The sequence below is a fragment of the Mobula birostris genome, chromosome 2, assembly GCF_030028105.1.
Source record: "Mobula birostris isolate sMobBir1 chromosome 2, sMobBir1.hap1, whole genome shotgun sequence".
Classification (NCBI taxonomy): domain Eukaryota; kingdom Metazoa; phylum Chordata; class Chondrichthyes; order Myliobatiformes; family Myliobatidae; genus Mobula; species Mobula birostris.
Genome location: NC_092371.1, coordinates 164,618,775 through 164,644,469, shown reverse-complemented (window position 1 = coordinate 164,644,469; position 25,695 = coordinate 164,618,775). Strand labels below are relative to the sequence as shown.

At 40.4% G+C, this 25,695-nt stretch overlaps 1 long non-coding RNA gene across 1 annotated transcript; it reads right to left on the bottom strand.

Moving 5' to 3' along the window:
* Positions 1-19,885: 19,885 nt before the first annotated feature.
* Positions 19,886-24,760, bottom strand: LOC140209716 (uncharacterized). The gene is made up of 3 exons (XR_011889054.1): positions 24,669-24,760; positions 22,796-22,886; positions 19,886-19,964 (listed from the first exon to the last, which is right to left on the bottom strand). It is a non-coding gene; the product is annotated as an uncharacterized lncRNA (long non-coding RNA).
* Between the last annotated feature and the right edge of the window lie 935 nt (positions 24,761-25,695).

The following is a 25,695-nucleotide window of genomic DNA, read 5'->3' as shown; positions in this document are numbered from 1 at the left end:
TGAATTCCTTATCCAAATAAAAATAAAATTTAAAAAAAAGAAAAAACTAGAGCTAGTGCAAAGACAATTGGAGATAAAAGGTAAACAATCCAAAGACAAAGCTGACACTGACTTAAAGAGAAAATACAGTCTCATACTAAATGACAAAAAAAACTTTTAAAAAATAATCCCTAGTTGTGACAGCAGCTGGACCATAGCCCTTCATACCCCTCCCATTTATATACTTATCAAAATTTCTCTTAAGTATGGAAATTGAACTCGCATCCACCACTTCCTCTGGAACTTGCTCCACACTTGCAACACCCTCTGAGTGAAGAAGTTCCCTGCCAGGTCCCGCTTAAATATTTCACCTTTCACCCTTAACCGATGACTTCTGGTTCTGGTCATGATGCCAGCGAACAATGTGACCAAGAGCAACATCCTCCAGGTGGTTCACAAAACTACTTCTTTCACCTTTTTTTTAACGTCTTTTTCTTTCAAGTGTGGTTCTGCTACTGTTGGAGCCTGTGATCTACATTTTGGTGATGTGTTTTCAGGCTGATTGAGTGATCTGGTACTTTGCTGTCTCCGCGGGTGTTCGGCGAGGTTTCCAGTGAAGCATGCAATCTCGAGGCCAGGAAATCTTTGAGATGGGGTGTGAGCCCATGATTGACTCAGTTTCTCACTGATCTTGCCAATTAGAGCATTGAGGAAGATTGAAATCATCGAGGTGAGACTGGAAGGCAAATGGGTGTTCAGCACCGTCAACTAGCCTTTCACTGCTGTTAGAGGAAGATATCTGCATGTGACGGTCTCTGTCTCCCCCTAGCTCGCTGCTCCCGGAAGATGGTTCCTGCATTTGAATGGTCTCTTGCTCGATGCTGCCAGAGGATTGTGCTGGAGTCCTGGGTCTTGGGCAAGGTTTAATTGGCACAGTTTGTGGATTGGACACTGTAGTACATGTTATGGTGTGTTTCTGGTTTCATGTCGCTCCTTTTTTTGTTGCTATTTTGGACAATTTTGATCGGGATGGCCTGCAGATAACAAATGATACAGTGCTAGATTGAACTGTTTCATGGCTGTCTGTAGAAGATGAATCACAGGGTTGTACGCCGCATACATACTTTGATAACAAATGTACTTCAAAACTTTGGTAAAATCCTATTTGCATTAACCCTGAATATACTCTTCATTATTTGTATTGTGTACCTTTATCAAATCTCACTTCATTCTCCTGCACTCTGGGTAATAAAGTCCAAACCCATTCACCTTTCCCCACAACTCAGATCCTCAAATCCTGTCATCATACCTGTAAATTTTCTCTGTACATTTTCAATCTTAATTGCTTTTTTTTGTAGGTAGGTGACCAGAACTGCACAAAATACCCCAAAATTTGGTCTTCTTGTACAACTTCAACATAATCCCACTCCTGTACTTTGCTTTATAAAGGCCAATGTGCCATTCATTAGATAAGACTAAACAATTTCACAACCAACATATCCAAGCTAAGTTCTGCAGTCCTGCCATCCTGCCACATTTAGTCTTAATAGCGGGAGGAGAAGATGGTGGCGCGCCTACGTGTGCACAGCCCTCCAGTGAAAAATGATATCGTATCTGTCAAATAGGGGCCGTGGACAATTCTGATTTGATGGAGAATGGACGTGAAATCACAGGAACATCTGGAGAAATTTCTGAAATGCCCGTTCGCTGCTGTCGTTACTGTGTGGTCGGGAATCTTTTGGAGGGTAGGCCTCAAAATCCCCGGCCTTGCCTGCTTTTGGCAACCGAGAAGGAGGTCGAATCATTCAGACAGAGATGGCGCTCAGTACTCGGTGTCGGAGAGCTGATCAGAGCTCGAAGTTTTCGGATGACTCAGAGTCAGTTTGTGGTCGGCATGGCAGGGAGAGTTTTTCTTCCTTCTCCTGTCTGCATGAGATGTGGGACATTTGAGAAACTTTGAACTTTGCTGTGCTCATGGACTTCTTCATCAAGTTATGGTATTGTTACACTGTTTGTAACTATAATGATGTGGTTTTGTCAGTTTTTTCAGTCTGGGTTTGTCCTGTGTTTTGTGAAATCACACGGGAGGAAATAATGTATCATTTCTTAATGCATGCATTACTAAATGACAATAAAAGAGGACTACGTGTCTTCATATTCATAATCATAAATAATAGTGGACAATGAACAACTAATGGGAGGAGGAGGCTGCAACAACATCCTTATCCTCAGCAATTACAGACCCTGGTATTTGAATACTAAAGAATGGATCATTTATCCAGAGAAGTTTTGATGGCCTGACATAACAATAATATCTTTTTGCTGAATGAAGTGAGAAGGAGTAGCATATCTTCTTGCCAATAAACCCTAGAGGTCTCTTTGCTCTGTAAAGCAGGTCAGATAATAGCATTGGAAATTAGCTGGGGCTCATGGATGATGTCAGTTTTCCTGAGCATGTTTGGAGCTGAACATATGCACACAAGTGGAGAGTATTCAATCACACCCCTAAACAATCAAGGATTAAAGCAATCCAATTGATTGACACCCCTTCCACCATTCTAAACATTCAGTTCTTCAACTGCTGACATAAGTGGCTGCTTGTCTACAAAATGCAGTTACTCATCGAAGCTACTGCAACATCACTTCCTTTATCACCAAGAAAGACAGAGACAGCAATTTCAAAGAAATACTGCACTTGCAGATACCCCTCAAGATGCACACCACTGAATTGGAAATGCGTTGTTGTTCCTTCATTGTTGCAGGATCTAAGTACTAGAACTTCCTCTCCAACAGCACCGTGGGAGTACCTTCACCAAAAGGACTGCAGCAGTTTAAAAAGGTGGCTCACCATCATCCTCTCAAAGTCAACTATGGACAGGCTATATACGCTGACCTTACTTGTGTCATCCAGGTTCTAAAAATGGTTTTAAAAATTCATATTTGTGCAATTGACTGCAAATTTTGTCCCTGATTATTTCTAAACATTTGGTCCTGAAAAGAGTATTTAGAGAGCTAGGTAAAAAGCTGAGAAACAGGACTTCCCGGATAGTAATTGCTGCTCATCCCACGAGCCAGTGAGGGTAGAAACAAGATGGTTTGGCAAATTTATGTGTGGCTGAGAAGCTGGTGCAGGGGACAGAGCTTCAGGTTCTTGGATCATTGGGATCTCTTCTGGGGTAGGTATGACCTACTCAAAGATGATGGGTTGCACCTGAATTCGAGGGGAACCAATATTCTAGTGGGCAGGTTTAAACAAATTTGGCAGGGGGAGGGTGGGAACAGGACTCAGGATAGGACATACGATTTTAAAAAAAGCAAAGATAGCATGCATTCAGATTGTCAGGAAGGACAGGCAGATAATAGGACATAATTGCAGCCAGCAAGGTGCATTAGGGATGCAGAATTAAAAGGGTAGCAAATGCAGCACTCAAATTGTTAAATTTCAATGCAAAGAGTGTAAAAAAATAAGGTGGATGATCTTGTTGCTCTATTATAGACTGTTAGGTATGAAATTGTGGGCATCACTGAATCATGTCTGAAGGATGGTTTGAATGTCCAAGGTTACACGTTGTATTGTAGGGATAGGAAGGTTGGCTGAGGGGGGTAGCGTGGCTGTGCTGGTGAAGAATGGCATCAAATCAGTAGAAAGATAGGATCAGAAGAGGTTGAATCTGATCATAGGATCAGAAGATTTTGAATCCTTGTGGGTTGAGTTAAGACCCGCAATGGTAAAAGGATCCTGCTGGCAGTTATATACCGGCCTGCCAACAGTGGCTGGGACGTGGACCACAGATTACAACAGGAAATAGAAAAGGCATGTCAAAAGGACAATGTTATTATAGTTGTAGGAGATTTCAACATGCAGGCTGATTGGGAAAATTAGGTTGGAAATGGATCTCAAAAGAGTGAGTTTGTTGAATGCCTACGAGATGGTTTTTTAGAGCAGCTTCTTGTTGAGCCTTTCACGGGATCAGCTATACTGGATTGGGTGTTATGTGATGAACTGGAGGTGATTAGGGAGCTTAGAGTAAAAGAACCCTTAGGAGGCAGTGATCACAATGTGATTGAGTTCAACTTGAAATTTGATAAGGAGAAAGTAAAATTTGACGTAGCAGTATTTCAATAGAGTGAAGGGAATTACAGTGGTATGATAGAGGAGTTGGCCAAAGTAAATTGGAAGGAGATGCTGGCAGGGATGAACAGCAGAGAAGCAATGTCGTGAGTTTCTAGAAAAAATGAAGAAGGTGCAGGGTGGGTGTATTCCAAAAACAAAGAAATACTCAAATGACCAAATAGTACAACTGTGGCTGACAAGGGAAGTTGAAGCTAATGTAAAAGCAAAAGAGAGGGCATACAACAAAGCAAAAATTCGTGGGAAGATAGAGGGTAGGGAAGCTTTTAAAACCCTGCAGAGAGCAACTAAAAAAATCAGTAGGAGTGAAAAGATGAAATATGAGAGCAAGCTAGCAAACAATATCAAAGTGGATAGTAAAAGATTTTTCAAATATATAAAAGATAAAAGAGAGATGAGAATGGACATAGGACCACTAGAAAATGAGGCCGGAGTAATAATAAAATGGGGCAAGGAGATGGCAGGTGAGTGTTTTGCATCAGGCTTCACAGTGGAAGATACTAGCAGTGGGCCAGATGTTAAAGGGTGTGAGGGGAGAAAAGGGAGTGCAGTTACTATTACAAAGGAGAAGGTGCTCAAAAAGTTGAAAGATCTAAGGACACATAAGTCACCTGGGCCAGATGAACTGCACCCAAGGGTTCTAAAAGATGTAGCAGTAGAGATTGTGGAGGCATTAGTAATGATCTTTCAAAAATCATTGGACTCTGGCATGGTGCTAGAGGACTGGAGAATTGCAAATGTCACTTCACTCTTTAAGGAAGGAGGAATACAACAGAAACGCAATTATAGACCAATTAGCTTGGCCTTAGTGGTTGGAAAGATGTTGGAGTCAATTGTTAAGGCTGAGGTTATGGAGTACTTGGTGACACAGGACAAGATAGGACAAAGTCAGCATGGTTTCCTTCGGGGAAAATCTAGGCTGATGAACCTGTTGGAATTCTTTGAGGAGATTACAAGCAGGATAGATAAAGGGGATGCAGTGGATGTTGTATATTTAGACTTTCAGAAGGTCTTTGACAAGGTGCCCACACATGAGACTGCCTACCAAGTTAAGAGCCCATGGTATTACACGAAAGTTACTGGCATGGTTAAAGCATTGGCTGATTGGTAGGAGGCAACGTGGGAATAAAAGCATCCTTTTCTGGTCGGCTGCTAGTGACTAGTGGTGTTCCGCAGGGGTCGATGTTGGGACTTCTTTTTATGCTGTATATCAGTGATTTAGACGGTGGAATAGATGGCTTTGTTGCCAAGTTTGCAGATGAGACGAAGATTGGTGGAGGGGCAGGTAGTGTTGAGAAAACAGGTAGGCTGCGGAAGGACCTACAGATTAGGAGAATAGGCAAGGTAATGGCAAATGAAATACAGTGTTGGAAAATGCATGGTCATGCACTTTGGTAGTAGAACAAAGATGCAGGCTATTTTCTAAATGGGGAGAAAATCCAAAAATCTGAGTTGCAAAGGGACTTAGGAGTCCTTCCGTAGAACATCCTGAAGTTAATTTGCAGACTGAGTTGGTAGTGAGGAACGTAAATGTAATGTTAGCATTCATTTCAAGAGGTCTGGAGTGCAAGAGCAGGGATGTGATGCTGAGGCTTTATAAGGCACTGGTGAGGCCTCACCTTGAGTTTTGTGGATAGTTTTGGGCTCCTCATCTAAGAAAAGATGTGCTGGCAATGGTTGAGGGTTCAGAGGAAGTTCACAAGGATGATTCTGGGAATGAAAGGGTTATCATAAGAGGAACGTTTGATGGCTCTGGGTCTGTACTTGCTGGAATTTAGAAGGATGAGGGGAGATCTCATTGAAACCTTTCGAATGTTGAATTGCCTAGACAGAGTAGATGTGGAAAGGATGTTTCTCGTGGTGGAGTAGTCTAGGACAAGAGGGCACAGCCTTCAAAAGGAGTGTTGCAGAAGTGCTGGGAAAATGGGAGGTTTCAGAGGGATAACTATAGTCCGGTAGGGAATTATATTGCTAAAGAATGTGGAGTGTTTGATCTAAGGATAAGTCCTTCGGTAGTTTATCCGGTTGTAGCTTCATGGAAGCTTGTATGGCCTGACATAGACTAGTATTTGTTAGAGGTAAAAAGGAAAGGAAAATATAAAACTGATTTGGTAAGTGCATTTAACTAATGTGATGGAAAAGTACAATGATTATACTCAGATTTATACGCATGGTGCTAAGGAACCTGAAACAGGAGTGACAGGGTTTGGAATGGCTATACCAGCAAAAGAAATTGGAATCAGCAGAAGAACATCTAATAAGTTAGGGGTGTATACAGTGGAGATGCTGGCAGTGTTGTTTGTGTTGCGATGGGTGGAGAAAGCTAGACAAGTCAAAGTGTTGATATGCTCAGATTCATCCTCAGTTCTAGCAAGTTTAAGGTCTTTTCACTCAAACAGTTGGCAAGATGTACTTTATGAAGTCCTTCAGTCAGTCACAAGAATTGCAAATCGGGGGGGGGGTCAGGTAAAATTTCTATGGGTTACAGCACATGTAGGGCTGAAGGGGAATGAGAGGGTGGATGAGTTGGCAAAGACGGTGTTAAAAGAAAGAAAGTATAGAAATGCACATTAGTATCAGTAAAGCAGAGGTTAAATGTGTAATCTGGGAAAAAAATCAACCAAATGTGGCAAGAAAGATGGGACAGATAGGAGAAAGGGAGGCATTTATATCAAATACAAAAGAGTGTTGCAGGTACTAGGGTAGATAGTGGATACAGAAGAGAGGAAACTGTGTGGACTAGGTTAAGGCTGGGGCACTGTGCATTAAACAAAACATTGAAAATGATAGGGTAACACCAGACAGGATTGTGTGAGGAATGTCAGGAAGAGGAGTCAGTAGAACATGTAGTTCTGAGTTGCAGGAAGTATGGGATACAGAGAGAGATGATGAGAATTAATCTGATGAAATTGGGGTGCAGGAATTCACATTAAAAGGATTGCTGGGCCTGGGTGAGAGAGAACAGGTCGGTATTTTTAGCTTTCTTAAGGGGTACAGGGTTTTTTTTTATAGGATATGATGGATAAGCAGGAATAGGGTACTAGGATGGCCAAAGATGGGAGGATAAAGTGCAGGTTAGGGTGTGGGTGTGAGAGAGAGAGAGAGGAGAGAGAGAGGGAGAGAGAGAGAGAGAGAGAGAGCGTGCGCACGCACGTGCACGCGCGATGGGTGCCAACTGCCATAAAACAAGATGGAGAAGAAGAGGGCACTGCCTCAGGATAGAGGGCGTCCATTTAATACAGAGGTGTGGAGAAATTTCTTTAGCCAGAGGGTGGCGAATTTGTGGAATTTGTCACCACAGATGGCTGTGGAGGCCAGATCATTGGGTGTAATTAAGGCAGAGCTGGATAGGTTCTTGATTGGACACCACATCAAAGGTTATGGAGAGAATGTTGAGGAGTGGAGTTGAGGAGAGGAATTAAGGAACAGCCATGATTGAATGGTGGAGCAGACTCAATGTGCCCAATGGCCTAATTCTGCTCCTATGTCTTACGGTCTTTTGGTCTTAATGAATTTTTGTTTGAACTATAGTATTGTTTACTTAATTAAAGGCTTAAGTCACAATAGTTCAGTTATCCAAATGCTAAAGCCACTGGAACAAATTAGACTAAAGGATGCCTCAATGTGTTTTCTTGAAAAATATATCAGAAACTTTTCAAAATTTATTATAAGGTAACACAGGCAAGTTGGTTATTAAGGCAATAAATAATTCCTAGTAAGTCACAGATGACAAGTTGGATTTGTTCTTGAATGGACTCAGCATGTGGTTAACAGACAAGCAAAGGAGTTCTGGCTGGCAATTTAATTGGCTATGCAGCAGGCACATAGTTGGAAGAAACTTTTGAGTTAATACTTCCTGTCCAGCTAAGAAACAATGGGAACAGAAGTTTATATTTCAGCTCCTGGAGATGTACCACAGTTAAAAGGAGGATCTTTAGTATAATGTTGTACCAGTGAATCCATTGACAATGTTTAACACAAACACAGATCACTCTTGAATCTTCATCATAAAATGCAATGCAAACCTATCCTCATAATTTAAATATATAAAAATAGAAAGAGATGAAGAATATCTGGCATATACCTGCATGACTGCAAGTAATATGGGGGTGTCATATATGGTCAACAAAAAACAGAAATACCAAACTGTCAGTGAATCTGACAGTTCACACCATAGCCAGACTTCACATGGAGTCCAGTAGTAAAGTACAAAATTACTGAGATTCCCAGATAGTTTTCATCACTGAGAGTTCTGCCTAACATTCCTGACACTGGTTTCACTTGGTTGTAGGAAGATTAAAAACCTAATGGTAAGTTAGTTTTTTTTCTGCTAATTGTAAAATATTTATAATTATTTTAAAGTATTTGATTTTGATGATTTTATTTTAATTTTAGATATTTAGGGATAGGGATACATAAAAACATTCGAAAAGCTGGAGAACTTTGATGGAAGCATATCAAGGTTTTCCTTGACAGTTTTCTGGACTAACTTTTTTCTAGCCTGCCAGGTAACTGAATTAGATCATGCAAGGCCCTACCTCAGCATTGCTGATGAGATCTGTGATGAGTTTAAGGGTTTTCTGTCCTTCAGATAAAGTTGGTATGTACAGAATAATGGGAAATATGGATAGCAAGTATACTGTAATTAATTGTGAATTGCATGATGTTAGGTAAGAAGGTGTAGTTCTTTATATCTCCAATATCTACAAAATTTGATATTTACAAAATCTACTCCATTTTAATATTTTATTATTAATACAATTACAATGAAAGCCATCTATGTATTTTAGATCATTTGGTGATGATGGTGTAAACATTACTTTTTCCTGCTGTATGCTATTTGTTTTCTGTGGATCACGTAGTGCACTTGATGTTTATGCTTGGTTCCGATTAACGGGGTAAGATGAATAAGGGAAGCCCAGTTTAAATGGTGCTGAGGGTACACTGCTGTTAAATGCCTGGTTCCTTTCAGTTGCCGATGTTGATTCTTAATTGGGGAATATGATAACATTTCAGTGGAGAGGCTTAATCCCTGTGGTAAGGACATGTCTGGCATAGCTTTGTGGGCCAAAGGGGCTGTATTGTGCTGTAGATTTTCTATGTTTCTATGCCTCAGTAAAACAGCCAACATAATTAAAGACTCTGGACATTACCACTTCTCCCCCATCTCAAAGGGGAGAAGATAAAACATCCTGAAAATACATACCATCAGGATCAAGGAAAGCTTCTATTCAGCTATTCATACAAGAGGATAAGACGGACTCTTGATCTTACATTCTGCCGTATCATTGACTTGCACCTAATTGTATATCTGCACTGCACATTCTCTGTCACTATAGATCTATATTCTGCATCTTGTTGCTTTCCATGATATTACCTTGATGTACTGATTTGACAAAATGATGTGTCGATTGTGTGCAAAACAAAGTTTTTAAACTGTACATTGGTACATGTGATAATAAAACAATTTACTTAATATTTACTTTTCTTGAATATTCAGTGTAAGTTGCAAGAATGCTCAAATTCTAGATTCTGTGAGAATATTAAACTTCCCTTTATATCAAAGGATACCAAACTTAGCTCCCATTAATCAAGTGATAGTGCCAAAAAATTATTTGACTTCACCTCTTGTATAATTTCCCTGAAAGTGGCATCATAGTTAGATAGTGTTGTAAAGAGAGCTCTTGGCACATTGGCCTTGATAAATCAGGGCTCTGAATACAGGAGTTGGGATGTGATGTTGAAATTGTATGACACCGGTGAGGCTGCATTTGGAGTACTGTGTGCAGTTATGATTACCGACCTACAGGAAATTTATCGATAAGCTTGAAAGAGTGCAAGAAATGTTGCAGGGACCTGAGGACCTGAGTTATAGAAAAAGGATGAATAAGTTAAGACTTCATTCTTTGGAGCACAGGAGGATGAGAGTAGATCTTAGAGGTATACAAAATTATGAAGAGTATAGATAATCTGGAGGGGGGGTGAACTTTTTTACTTGGAGGGTGGTGTGAATGTGGAATGAGCTGTCAGCAGAAGTGATAGATATGGGTTCAATTATACCATTTAAGGGAAATTAAATGTTACAAGGATGAAAGAAGTATGGAGGGCTATGGTCTGGATACAGATATATGGAACTAGGCAGAAGTAGGCTGCCACAGACTAGGTGGGCTGAGGGGCTAGTTTCGTGCTGTAGTGCTCTATGACTCCAAGACATAGGTTAAGCAAATATCCTTAAGCAAAGGGCAGCACAATGCTTTACAGTACCAATGACCCAGGTTCATTTCTCGCCACTACCTGAAGGAGTTTGAACGTTCTCCCTGTGACTGCGTGGGTTTCCTTTGGGTGTTTTGGATTCCTCCTATAGTTCAAAGGTGTAGTGGTTGGTGGGTTAATTGGTCATTGTAAATTGTCCCGTGATTAGTCTTGCATTAAATTAGGGCATTGCTGGGTGGCGTGGCTTGAAGGGCCAGAAGGGCCTACTCCATGTTATATCTCAATAAATAATCCTTCATTTTTACAAAGCTAATTGTCAAAACCCAAATATGACTGATGATAGGAGAAATACAGTGGCACAAAAGTTAGCACAGTTGCCTTATGGCTCCAGGAATCTAGGTGTAATCCTGAGTTCAAGTTCAAGTTTATTTATCATTCAACCATACATGAATACTCATGAATACAACCAAATGAAACAGCATTCCTTAGGGGCCACGGTGTAAAACACAGTACCAACAGTCATAATTTCTTAATGTTCAGCATTGCCTCGGCATCTTAAAAAAATTATTAAAAATCTAGGTACAATCCTGAGTTGGTTCTCTCTGAGTGGAGTTTTCACATCCTCCTTATGACATTGTATAGGTTTTTACCAGGTGCTGTGATTTCCTCCAGCATCTGAAAGATGAGCTGGTAGGTTGGTTGGCTGCTGAGCGTAGCTAAGTGGTAAAAGAATTAAGAAAGGCAGTTGATGGACATTTGAAAGAGAATAAGTTGTAGTACAATAGGATTGATGAGGTTGCTTTGGGCACTAGCATGGATGCAGTGAGCAGAGTAGGCTTCTTCTGTGCCATAATAAATCTTCACAATGTGTCATTGAAATGATCAGTGATTCAGCAGCAAGTGGATATTGGGAATGTCGGCAACAGCCTCTTTAGTCACAAGGGTAGACTTTTCCTTTGTCTCTAGCGCTCAGTAGGGTAGTCCAATATGCAATTTATATACATGAATTAATTCCAAACTATCCAATCTCCCATATGAATTTGCTAAATAGCTGATAAGTCAATGCCACAATAGTCTTAAGCCAATTTTAGAACAATGAACATCCATGTGGTGATCCAGAATGTTTATTTTGAATTTTACAGCAGAATATTTATTTGACTCATCTTTAGTTTTATCATTGGTTTTATATTAATGGTGAACTTCTCAAACATTTTGGAAACTATCGCACATTCTGTTTCTATTTTCTTTCTAGAAATAGTACAAAGAAACATCAAGAAACTAGATTACCAATGTAGAACAAATTATAAAATTCAAGTTGGTCACACCAGGTACAACTTTCTTGTTTCAACAATGGAGTACTGTTGAGATTCTTCTGAATTCAAGTATTTTGGCAAGAAATTTATGCAAATGTAAGCTGTTTTAATAGAATTTGTTAGGTGCATCCAAGAAGGTTTCTTAAATCAAATGTACATAGTCCATCGAGAGAGAATGGGCCATACTGGATCTGGTGTTGGGAAATGAACACAGCCAGTTGACTGACTTTTTAGTGGGAGAAGTTAGGGAACAGTGATCACAACTCCTTAAATTTTAAGGTAGCTATAGGTACGGATAAGTATGGATGTTGCAGGGCAAATTACAGGAGGAACTAGGGTGAGTTAATTGGCAGTTGCTGAATCTGGGCAAATCCACATCTGACATGGAGGGCATTTAAAGATCAACTACACAGGGTAATAGTCAGGGTAATAGTAAGAAAGAAGAGCAAGTTAAGGGAACTTCGGATGCCAGGAGAGGTAGTGAATTTAATCAAAAGATAAAGGAAGTCTGTGCAAGGTTTAGGAAGCTGAAATCAAACAGAACCCTTGAGGATTATAAAGAAGCCAAATAAGAATTCAGTAAGAGAATTAAGAAAACCAGGAGGGGCCATGGAAAGCCTTTGGCAAATAGGAGTAAAGAGAACCCCAAGATATTCCAGACGTGCGTCAAGAGCAAGAGGATAATTAGGGAGCAGGTAGGACCACTCAAGAATAAAAGAGGGAACATGAGTACTTTGAATTAGTATTTAGCAATGAGAAGGATGTGGAGGATAGAGATCAGTGTGGAGTATGTTAATTTTTTTTAGATTATGAGGACACTCAGTCCTTGTTTATTGTCATTTAGAAATGCATGCATTAAAAAAATGATACAATGTTCTTCCAGAATGATATCACAAGAAACACAGGACAAACCAAGACTAGAACTGACAAAACCACATAATTATAACATATAGGTACAGCAGTGCAAAGCAATACCGTAATTTGATAAAGAGCAGACCATGGGCATGGTAAAGAAGTCTCAAAGTCCTGATAGCCTCATCATCTCACGCAGATGGTAGAAGGGAGAAACTCTCCCTGCCATGAACCTCCAAGCACTGCAAACTTGCTGATGCAGCACCATTGGAAGTACCGGACCGTAGCGGACTCTGAGTCCGTCTGAAAACTTTGAGCCTCCGACCAGCCCTTTGACACAGAGCACCGAGCACCATCCTCTGCCGAGCGCTTCGACCCCGCCCCGGCCACCAAGCAACAAGCAAAGCCTAGGACTCGGGGCCTTCCCCTCCGGAGATTCTGGATCACACAGTAGCAGCAGCAGCGAAGCAGGCAGCATTTCAGAAGTTTCACCAGATGTTCCTTCATGCTCTCACGTCCATCACCATCAAATCAGGATTGTGCATGGTACCCTACTTGACAAATAACAGACATCACCACCGGAGTGGCCGCTGCGAGCCGCGTTGCGTTGCCATCTTCTCCTCTCATGAATTTGCTAGGGCATCTCAAAATAAAGACGTAGTGTTGGGTCTCTTAAAGAACATTAAGGTGGATAAGTCCCCATCACCTGATGGGAAACACTCCCAAATTATTGGGAGAGGCAAGAGATGTGTTAATCAAGGAAACTAGATATGTGAGTCTCACTTCAGTGGTAGGGAAATTACTGGAGTAATAGGATTTATATGTACTTGGAAAAACATGGCCTAATTAGGGACAGTCAGCTTGATAGGCAAGGGGTGACAATGTTGAAGTTTTGGGTGTTGTCTACGTGGATTTTAATGAGGCATTTTATATGTTCGGTCATGGGAGGCTCAACCAGAGGATTAAGATGCGTGGGATCCACAGTATATTTGCTGTTTGGATTCAGAATTGGTGCGTCCATTGGTGTTGATTAGATTTATTTTGGATGAATGTCTGTGACTAGTGGTGCTCTGCAGATATATAGAGGTTTGTAAGTTTGCCCATGATACAGAGATTGACAGTATTGTGGATAATATAGAAGACTGACGAAGATAGTGATCAATTGAAATATAGATCATTTGCAGAGCTGGGCAAAGAAATAGCAGATGGAGTTTAACCCAGCCAAATGTGAAATATTGAACTTTGGGAGATCAAATGTAAAAGCACAGTACACTGCCAATAGCAAGACCCTTCAAGGTGGTGGTGTGTAGAGGGATCTTGGGGTCCAAGTTCATAGCTCTCTGAAAGTGGCTACACAGGTTGACAGGTTATGAAAGAAGGCATAGGGCATGCTCACCTTTATTAGTTGAGGAATTAAGTTCAGGGGTCAGGGAGTTAGGTTGCAATGTTATAAAAGTCTAGTTAGTCTGGAGTATTGTATTCAGTTCTAGTTGCCCAATTATGGGATGTGGAGGCTTTTGAGAAGTTTACTAGGATTCTGTCTGGATGAGAGGGCATGTATTATAAAGGTGGGACAATTTTGGGTTGTTTACATTGGAGCAGCAGAGGCTGAAGGCAGATCAGATGTATAAAATTGAGAGAGGCAATGAAAAGTAGATAGCCAGTACCTTTCTCCCAGTGTGTTTATGTCTAATATCAGAGGGCATGTGTTTAATTTGTGAGGGTTAAGTTCAAAGGTAATGTGTAGGGAAGTTTTTTGTTTAAAACACAGGAAGTGCTAGGTGGCTGGAATGTGCTGCCATGGCTGGTGGTGGTAGCAAATATGATAGAGGCATTCAAGAGGCTCAGAGAGGCATATGAATGCATGAAATGGAAGAATGTGGACATTATGTAGGCAAAAAGGATTAGTTTAGTTGAGCATTTGATTACTAGTTTTATTGGTTTAGCAAAACATAATGGGCTGAAGTGCCTGTTCCTGTGTTGTACTGTTCTATGTTCAATTCCAAAAATTTTCTGGAAGTAGAATGCATTATGATCCAGAATAATGATGGATTCTAATCACATGCTTTTGTCGTACAGACACCTGGATATCCCCTATGTCCTGGATATCCTCTTGGGCCTCGTCGCCCTGTGTGACCTCGTGGACCTTGTTGTCCCGCTTGTCCAGGTAAGCTTGATCCAGGCTTTCCATGCTCACCTATGCATGTAAATAGCAAGAAAAATAATACGTATTAGAAAAGGCACAAGGCTAGAAATGATAAGGTTGGAAAATGCATAGTCATGCACTTTGGTAGTAGAAATAAATGTGCAGACTATTTTCTAAATGGGGAGAAAATCCAAAAATCTGAGATGCAAAGGGACTTGGGAGTCCTTGTGCAGAACACTCTAAAGGTTAACTTGCAGGTTGAGTCAGTGGTGAGCAAGGCAAATGCAATGTTAGCACTCATTTCAAGAGGTCTAGAATATAAGAGCAGGGATGTGATGCTGAGGCTTTATAAGGCACTGATGAGGCCTTACCTTGAGTATTGTGAACAGTTTTGAGCTCATCATCTAAGATGTGTTGGCATTGGAGAAGGTTCAGGGGAGGTTCACAAGGATGATTCTGGGAATGAAAGGGTTATCATAAGAGGAATGTTTGATGGCTCTGGGTACGTACTTGCTGGAATTTAGAAGGATGAGGGGAGATCTCATTGAAACCTTTCGTATGTTGAATTGCCTAGACAGAGTAGATCTGGAAAGGATGTTCCCCACGTTGGGTGAGTCTAGAACAAGAGGGCACAGACTCAGGATAGAGAAGCAGAGAAATTTCTTTAGCCAGAGGGTGGTGAATTTGTGAAATTGTTTACCACAGGTAGCTGTGGAGGCCAGGTCATTGGGTGTATTTAAGGCAGAGTTTGATAGGTCATTGATTGGACACAGCATAAAAGGTTATGGGGAGAAGGCCAGGGAGTGAGGAGGGGAATTAAAAGGATCAGCCATGATGAACGGTGGAGCAGTCCTGATGTGCCAAATGACCTAATTCTGCTCCTGTGTCTTATATTCTTATGGTCTTATCTATAAAATGTTTAGTATAAAACTGAAAATTTCTTTGCACATAAGGATAAGGTAAATAATTTAGAAATTAAGATATCACTTAGAGTATAGAGAAGCACAGCATGGAAACAGGTCCTTCTGCCCATCTACTCCATGCCAAAACCATTTAAACTGCCTACTCCCATTGACCTATACTGGGACTGTAGCCTTTCATATCCGTACTATCCATGTACCTATCCAAACTTCTCTTAAACATTGAAAACGAGCTCACGTGCACCGCTTGTGTTGGCAGCAGATTCCACACTGTCATGACCCTCTGAGTGAAGAAGTTTTTCTCATGTTCCCCTAAACTTTTCATCTTTCACCCTTAGCCCATGACCTCTGGGTTGTAGTCCCACCCAACCTTAGTGGAAAAAGCTTGTTTGCATTAACCCTATGTCTACCCCTCATAATTTTGTGTACCTCTATCAAATGTCCTCTTAATAACCTACGTTCTAAAGAATACAGTCCTAACCTATTCAATCTTACCTTACAACTCAGATCCTCAAGACCTGGCAACATCTTTGTAAATTTTCTCTGTACTCTTTCAACCTTATTTACATCTTTTCTGTAGGCTGGTGACCAAAACTGCTCACAGTATTCTAAATTAGGCTTCACCTATGTCTTATACAACTTCAACATAACATCTCATCTCCTGTACTCAATACATTGATTTATGAAGGCCAATGTGCCAGAAGCTTTCTTTACAGCCCTATTCACCTGTGACACCACTTTCAATGAATTATGGACCTGTATTCCCAGATCCCTTTGTTCTACCACACTCCTCAGTGCCCTACTGTGCACTGTGTAATACCTACTCTGGTGGTCCTACCGAAGTGCAAAACCTCACACTTAAATTAAATTCCATCTGCCAATTTTTAGCCCATTTTTCCAACTGAAGCAGATCCCTCTGCAAGCCATGATAGCCTTCCTCGCTATCCACTACGTCCCCAATCTTGGTGTCATCCACAAATTTGATGACTCAGTTAACCACATTATCACCCAAATCATTGATATAGGTGACAAACAAGGGACCCAGCACCGATCCCTCTGGCACACCACTAGTCACAGGCCTCCAGTCAGAAAGCCAACCCTTAACTACTACTGTTTTTTTTCCACAAAGCTAATGTCTAATTCAATTTACTATCTAATCCTGAATGCCAAGCAACTGAACCTTCTTGACCACCATCCATGTGGGACCTTATCAAGTGTCCATGTAGACAGCATCCACTGTCTTGATTTCACCTAACTTGCAGTTAGGAGTCAGGGCTCCAAGTATGGGAGGTATGATGGTTGGAAATTAAGACCTTGGCATTTGATGAACATGTGACGAACTTCTGAAGCATCATGTGGCAGATTGTTTGACCTGGGTTCAGCTGATTTAGGAACTGATTGTGCAATCGGTATGGAAAGATTGATAATGCATTGCTGCGTAGTATTGCAACAGCATCCAATATCAGCAAGACAAGGAATTTATAGGGCCATAAAACATAGGAGCAGAATTCGGCCATTTGTCCTATCAAGTCTGCTCCACCATGGCTGATTTATTATCCCTCTCATTCTATTCTCCTCCCTTCTTCTCATAATCTTTGCTGTCCTGACAAATCAAGAACCTATCAACCTTTGCCTTAAATAGTTTATTGTGGAATTCAGGAAGGGGAAGTCAAGAGAACACATACCAGTCCTCATTAAGGTGTCAGCGGTGGAAAATATGAGCAACTTTGTTCCCAGATGTCAACATCTTGAAGGCTCTAACTTGGGCCAAACATATTGATACAATCACAAAGGAGTCATGCCAACAGCTCGACTTCATTAGAAGTTTGAGGAGATTTGGTATGTCAGCAAAGACTCTAGCAAATTTCTATAGATATATGTTACAGAGCATTCTGACTGGTTGTATACACAAAATAGTCTGCAAATGCTGGGGTCAAAGCAACACACACAACACGCTGGAGGAACTCAGCAGGTCAGGCAGCATCCGTGGAAATGGTGAGTCGACGTTTTGGGCGTGAACCCTTCTGGTTGTATCACTGCCTGGTATAAAGGCTCCAATGCGCTGGATCGAAAAAAGGCTGCAGGGATTTGTAGATTCAACCAGCTCCATCATGGGCACAACTCTCTCCACCATCATTAAGGACATCTTCAAGAGGCAGTGCCTCAAGAAGATGGCATCTATCACCATCTGGAACATGCCATCTTCTCATTGCTACCATCTGGGAGGAGGTACAGCAGCCTGGAGACCCAAAGTCAGTGATTCAGAAGCAGCTTCTTCTCTTCCATCAACAAATTTCTGAATCATCCATGAACACTATCTCATTATTTCATTTTTTGCACTATTTAGTATGTAATTTATAGTAATTTTTATGTCTTGCACTGTTTTGTTGCTGCAAAACACAAATTTCATGGCAGTAAACCTGATTCTGAATATAGTTAGGAAAGTGATGAGGGGTAGATAAGAAAAAGTTTGGTGGTAACAAAAATCGGATGAGAGATTAATGAAGGTCCCTGTAATGATTGGACATGAGATTCAAGTGGGGAAGGCCAGGAAGGTGGAGCGTTTTGTGATCCCAAGGGAGAACTCTAAAAGTTATATATTTAACTTAATGAAGACCTACTTAGAATCAGAATCAGGTTTATTATCACCGGCATGTGACGTGAAATTTGTTAACTTAGCAGCAGCAGTTCAATGCAATACATAATATAGAAGAAAAAAAACATAAAATAATAATAAATAAATCAATTACAGTATACGTATATTGATTAGATTAATAGTTGTGCAATAAACAGAAGTACTATACATTTAAAAAAAAAATGAGGTAGTGTACAAGAGTTCAATGTCCATTTAGGCATCAGATGGCAGAGGGGAAGAAGCTGTTCCTGAATCGCTGAGTGTGTGCCTTTAGGCTTTTGTACCTCCTACTTGATGGTAACAGTGAGAAAAAGACATGCCCTGGATGCTGGAGGTCCTTAATATTGGATGCTGCCTTTCTGAGACACCGCTCCTTGAAGATGTCCTGGGTACTTTGTAAGCTAGGACCCAAGATGGAGCCCACTAAATTTACAGCCCTCTGTAGCTTCTTTTGGTCCTGTGCAGTGGACCCACCCCCCTCCCCATACCAGACTGTGATGGAGCCTGTCAGAATGCTCTCTACGGTACTTCTATGGAAGTTTTTGAGTGTATTTGTTGACATACCAAATCTCTTCAAACTCCTAACGAAGTATAGCCGCTGTCTTGCCTTCTTTATAACTGCATCGATATGTTGGGATAAGGTTAGATCCTCAGAGATCTTAACATCCAGGAACTTGAAACTGCTCACTCTCTCCACTGCTGATCCTTCTATGAGGATTGGTATGTGTTCCTTCGTCTTACGCTTCATGAAGTCCACAATCAGCTCTTTCGTCTTACTGATGTTGAGTGTCAGGTTGTTGCTGCGACACCAGTCCACTACTTGGCACATCTCACTCCTGTACGTCCTCTTGTCACCACGCAAGATTCTACCAACAATGGTTGTATCGTCAGCAAATTTATAGATGGTATTTGAATGATGCCAAATACCACCTATAAATTAAGGGGGTGAAGTTCATGACCTGGGACCTGCTCTGATAATTTTCCTTAATGGTTGGCTTACTTTTATTGTAATTGAATTACTCATGTAGAATTATGTGTAACACGCTGTAAGGTTTCACTGCCAAGGCTAATGTAATGGCTTTTATGTAATGTTCCACTGTTACGGTCATGGTTTCTCTGTAACAGCAATGTTTGGGTTATGGCTAGAGATAACGGCACTTTGTAATGTATGTTAACCAATGGGAGAAATGTTGTTCTTTCTTGTGTGTCTGGGAGCCGGGTTTTTCTTTTGTCAGGGAGCGATGGAGAGAGAGGACGCGAATGGAGAGAGTTGGAAGACCACCGGACGGAGTGGATTGAGGAGCAACGGTCCGAGGGCCAGCTACGCTTGGAGGTCAATGGGAACAAATGAAAGAACAGAGAGCTCCAACGATGCGCAGTAGACTGTTTCATAAGAATGGGCCCTTTTCTTTTTTTGTTTCTTTACTAACCATATAGTCAAATTAAGAATTATAACAATCAATTGTTTAATCGCATATTGTGTACTGTTTGATATTTTACGTTGCAGATTTGTAACCGGGCAACACATCACGCAGCATCCACACAAACAAGATTTCTGAGTTTGGCGGGGCCAGGAGTTGTTTTCCCCTAGTCGAACATGTGCTGGTCCAGCCAATTGTTATATATGATACTACCTTATCCAAGTTAAACCAGAAGCTATTTTAATACATAATACAAATTCATGAAACAGATTTACCTCTTGAGCCCTGTGCTCCTATAAATCCGGAGAGCCCGGCACCTTGAGAACCTTTGTCACCGGGATCTCCATGTTCACCTGGAATGTGATAAACGTGTGAAACTTTCACTGCGAGACCTTTTACCACAAAGACTTTTTGCTACTTTGAGATTAGCAAACTGCAGAGAATTTTCTAATTAAGGTGGAATTGGAATATTATTGTCATGTGTACCAAGGTGTGGTGAAAAGCTTGTCTTGCATACTGTTCATACAGAAAAAAATCATTACACTGTGCATTAAGATGGTGCAAGATAAGTTAATAAACAAACGTAGAATAAAATGCAACAGCTACAGGGAAAGTGCATTGCAGATAGACAATAAAGTGCAAGATTACAATGAGGCAGATTGTAAGATCAAGCGTCCATCTTATTATACTAGGGAACAATTCAGTAGTGGGGTAGAATCTGTGGTTGAGTCTGGTGGTACTGTATGTGGTTTCAGGCTGTTGTATCTTCTGCCTGATGGGAAGGAGGATATCTGGAGTGGCTAAGGTGTTTGATTATGCTTTGATCCGGGTGCGTGGAGAAGAGGCTAATTTCTGTGATGCTCTCTTAGCAGTGGCTGGACCAGGCCAGGCTATTGGTGATGTCCACGCCTAGGAATCTGAAGCTCTCAACCTCAGCACAGTTGATGAAGACGGGAGCACGTGCACTGTCTTCTCCCCTTCCTGAAGTCAATGATCAGTGCAATTGTTTTGCTCGCAATGAGGGAAAGGAGCATCCTCATGTGGTTGGGAATTCATCTTGACAAGATTTATGCAGTGGTCACTCCCAATAAAACTACCCTGGTTTTGTGATCTAGCATAAGTGGAATGGATGTGTGAGAGATGTAGCCTTTCAATTAGGAATGGTTTTACCAATCTTAGCTTCCTTATGTAGTTCCTAGGCTAACAAGGCTCTAATTTCTTATGTATATGATTATAATTTAAAAAAATTAGGATCAAGTGCTTCTACAAATCAATTGAAATGCTAACTCCTGTTCTCCACAAATGGTAATGGTATTATGCATTCCTCAGGTTTTCAACACTCCCATCCACTTCCTCATGTCATGCCAGTGCTCTTTCAGTTGGCTTGGTTTATTAAGATGCCCAGCAACCTAAAATGAAGCTATAGAGCAGTAGTTCATTGCAATACTGAAGTACGTAGTAGGACACTTGGAAGAACATTCATAGAATTGCAACCTAGCTCATCTATGAGAAATGGTAAATACATTCATTCTCAAAATATTTGATGCAAAGAGTTTGAACAATGATGCCATGTCAGTCTTTGGTCAGTGGTAGTCTCTAAGGTGCCAGACAGGATCAGCAGGGTCAGAAGTCGGAGCAAAGCAATATTGACACATGACAAAAAAAATGGCATCTAGGGCCAGGCTTCTAGGAAGACTGATGCAATGTATATATACAAATAAGTGGTTTAATATTAGTCTGCACAATATCATGTTATATATTATACAGACAAATTTTAAAGCAATTGTTTGCATACAATATACCTTTATAATGTTGTCCTGATACAGTCAACAGTGTTGGTAACTGCATATAGTTCTGCATGCTGCACATTGGATTTTGAGGGAATCACTAAACAAGTTCGTTAAACGTTGACTTGAATATAGAGTAGGGAAGAGCAGAATTACCTTCCTTGATCTCACATTTAACCACAGACCAAAGCTACTCACTTATAGATTACAAGGTATCTCACCTACAGCATCCTGATTAAGATCCAGTGACTACAGTATCTTGAAGGCACAAGAGGATTTTTTTTCTTTGAATATGATTTTTATTGCTGCCAACTGAGGAGCAAAAATTTTTGGGGGAGAAAATTTAAACGAGGTGGATTATGTTTAGACATACTGAGTAAAGACCTTGCACGAGAAAAGGAAGACAACAGATGAGAAAATATTCACAGCAATAGTGATCAAACTAATGAGATCAGAGCAAACTGATGCATGAACCTCACTGTTGTAGTTCTTTGAGCAGTTTTGAGTCCCTATCTAAGAAAGGATATGTAGGCATTGGAGAGGGTCCAGAGAAAGTTCATGAGAATGCTCCTGGATATGAAAGGGTTAAAGTATGAGGAGCGTTAGATGGCTCTGGGCCTTTGCCTACTGGCGTTTAGAAGAATTAGAAGGAAATCTCATTGAAACTTACTGAATATTGAAAGGCCTAGATAGGGAGTATGTTTCCTGATTTGGGGGAGACCATTGCCACAGAATACAAGGACATCCCTTTAGAACAGAGATGAGATGAGGAGATACTTTAGCCAGAGGATAGTAAATCTGTGGAATTCATTGTCACAGACAGCTGTGGAAGCCAAGTCATTGGATGTACTTAAAGCAAAGGATGATAGTTTCTTGATTAGTCAGGGCATCAAAGGTTATGGGGAGAAAGCAGGAGAATGGGGTTGAAGGGATAATAAATCAGCTATGGCAGAGCAGACACAATGGGCCTAATGGCCTAATTCTGCTGCTCTGTCTTATGGTCTTATGACATGAAGCTTCAAAGTGACATCAAATACTGATACAGGAGAAGGCTCAGGAGCTTGAAGACTCGTACGGCCAGATTTGGGAACAGCTTCTTTCCAACTGTGATAAGACTGCTGAACGGATCCTGACCCGGATCTGGGCCATACCCTCCAAATATCCGAACCTGCCTCGGTTTTTTTTTGCACTACCTTATTTTCTATTTTCTATTTATGATTTATAATTTAAATTTTTTATATTTACTATTGATTTGTACTCCAGGGAGCACGAAGCGCAGAATCAAATATCGCTGTGATGATTGTATGCTTTAGTATCAATTGTTCGGCGACAATAAAGTATAAAGTATAAAATATACAAAGAAACTAGATATCTATAATAATTATAACTAAACATACCTTTTGACCCTTGTAGCCCTGGATCACCCAGTGCTCCTGTGAGCCCTTCTAGTCCTCCTCCTCCATCATATCCATTGATTCCTGGCCTACCCTTAAAACCAAATTTGAATGGTTTAATTAGAGTTCAAAAATACCATGTTCAAATCAAATTAGCAAAATTGATAGAAATACTAATTAACCACAGGGTTCATAGAAAAGGCAGGACATAGAATCACTTGACCAATGAAGATAAATTATAACTGGGTGGTGACAAATGGAGCAAAGCATGTTTCATTTTTGTTAAATGAAAGTACATAGATTTGTGACAACATAGGAAGATCTTCTGAACTAAATTTCAAGTTGGACATGGATTAATCCTCAAAAATCAGATATTTGGCCTGAAAAATTACCTTGTTGGTCATTGGCCACCTTGTTTCCATTATTGTAAATCCAGAAACATAATAAGGATCCTGGTAACTTGTGAGCTGCAAGTATACTTGGAGTAAGAAACAAAAGACGAGCCAAAATCCACTGTGATCTAGTGACTATATGGACAAAGAATATAGATCTGTATATTCAAAAAATATTTGTTTGTTAGAGTTTGGATGGCTACCCATTCTCTTCATTAAAAATCTTAGGCAGGTTTACTTCTTTGCCTATTTTTCATTGAGTGTAAATTACCTTTCCTGCTTTGCATATCACTAAAGACCTCAAACTTTAATGAATTTGTGTACCTCCAAAGTTTGGAGAGTAATATGCCCAGCTACTGGATTGCATGCTCAGTGTAAGGAATCCTGGCATTCAGTTCCAAACTCTCTCACTTTCTCAGCTGGAGGCTTTGTAGTATTGACGTGCTAATCACAAAATACTAAACTCCACATTAAACTGAAACAAGAACAGAAAAGGCTAGCAGTGCTCAGGTCAGGCAACATCAGCAGAGAGATAGAGAGCAGAGAATATTTAACATCAAAAATCTTTCATCTGAACCAAAAAAGTGAGAAAACAAAGCATGTTTAAGGTGCAGAAAGGGGGAGAGATGGAGAGAATGTCAATGACAGGGTACAAAGTTGTTAATGTAACTATTATTTTAAGTCCAGCAGTTAGAAACTGAAAAGAAATAAAGGAAAAAATTGTAATTGAAATATCAATGAATATCCCCAGAAGAAAGCAAAACCCGATTACCTGAAATGTTGAATTTAGTGGTGAGTTTAGAATGTGCCCCAGCAAAGATGATGTGGAGTTCCTCAAGCCAGTGTTGGCCTTGTTGGAACAGTGCAGGTAGTCAAAGACAGGAAGGTCAGAGTAAACTGGGACAGAAAGTTAAGTGGCAGGTTATTGAAAGCTAAGTTCCCAGTTACAGACTAACCAGAGGTGTTTGACCAAGAAGTCACTTTATATTGAGAAACCAAATGCTGAGGGTTCATATTTTCTTACTAAAACTGTATTTGGTTATATTCTTAACTATCTCCTCCAAATGATAATACTGCAGGTGCTGGAAATACTTAGCATCAGATAATATTTATGGAGAGTGAGACAATCTGGACTAAGATTTCAGGTGAATTGCCCTTTCTTCAGATTTTGGAAAATTAGGATCGTAAAATAAAAGCTTTGAACGTGCAGAAAAAGGCGATACTTTGGACACACAAAGTGCTGGAGAAACTCATTGGGTTAGAGTTGCCCCTATGGAGGAAATAAATGGTTGATTCATTGAACTATTGAACTATTCTCAATTCTGAAGGATGGAAACTGATGTGACATATTAACTTAATTTCTTTCTTCACAGGTACTGCTTGACCTACTGTTTATTTATAGCTTGTGTTATTTTAATTTCTAAGACAAAAACCCACTAAATAGCCATTTACATTTTATTTTCAGTAACTTTCTGATTACTCACAGATTTCCCAGGTTGTCCCTTTTCACCATTCGGTCCAGGAAGCCCTGTGGGAACATCTCCATAAAGAGGGCAAGCATTGATACATTTTCTTCTCACCATATTTGTATATAGTGATATCTGTTCAAGAACGAGTCTTTTGCAGACCTCAATCACGTGACTGGCAGGTAAAACCAGTCCCTAAAATAGATAAGAATTGTACATAATTCACCATATTATACGTGCAGTGTGATGCCTGTTTTATAGTTGTATAGTTACAGCTCCAGCCTTAGCAGCAAACAGCCAGAATGCCACTTCTAATTTAGAAAATCTTAGTTTTGCATTACTGTATATCCCTCTGTAAATAATGTAAATAATATAACACTCCTATAAAAGTCCATTTTTCTAACAGTACTTATTTTTTAATGGGTTGGCTGTTCCCTCTGCAATGTATCCCTTACCTCATCATTAATTCTATTCATATTGTTTGGTGAACACTAGCTAATAGTGGCTCATGCAAACTAGAGTCATAAATTCTGCAATGAATGTGGAAAGGCTGACTGTAAGTGTACACTTCCACATAAAGATTGTAAACTTAGTTCAACCTCTCCTCATCCTTCTTTTCGTTCACACTGTTCTCTTTACAACCAATATGATTCTGTATTGACCCGGCACATCCACCTTGTTTTTTAATGATATCAAATTAAAATAACAACCCAAATGCCATCCTTTGCAAGGAGTTTGTACATTCTCCCTGCGACTGCATGGATTTGCACTGGGTGTGCCGTTTTTCTCCCACATTCCAAAGATGTATGCATTACATAGGGCTAGTAAGTTGCGGGCATGCTATTTTGGCACCAGAATGGTGATACCGGCTGCCTCCAACACGTCCCCAGACTCTGTTAAGTCATTGACGCAAACCATTTCTCTGTATATTTCAAAGTACATGTGACAAATAAAGCTGATCTTTATTCTTTAACCCTTTAAACATGGCTTCCCGAACACACTTAGCAGATATGATATGTAGTCATTTGCTCTCTGTAGGTGGCCA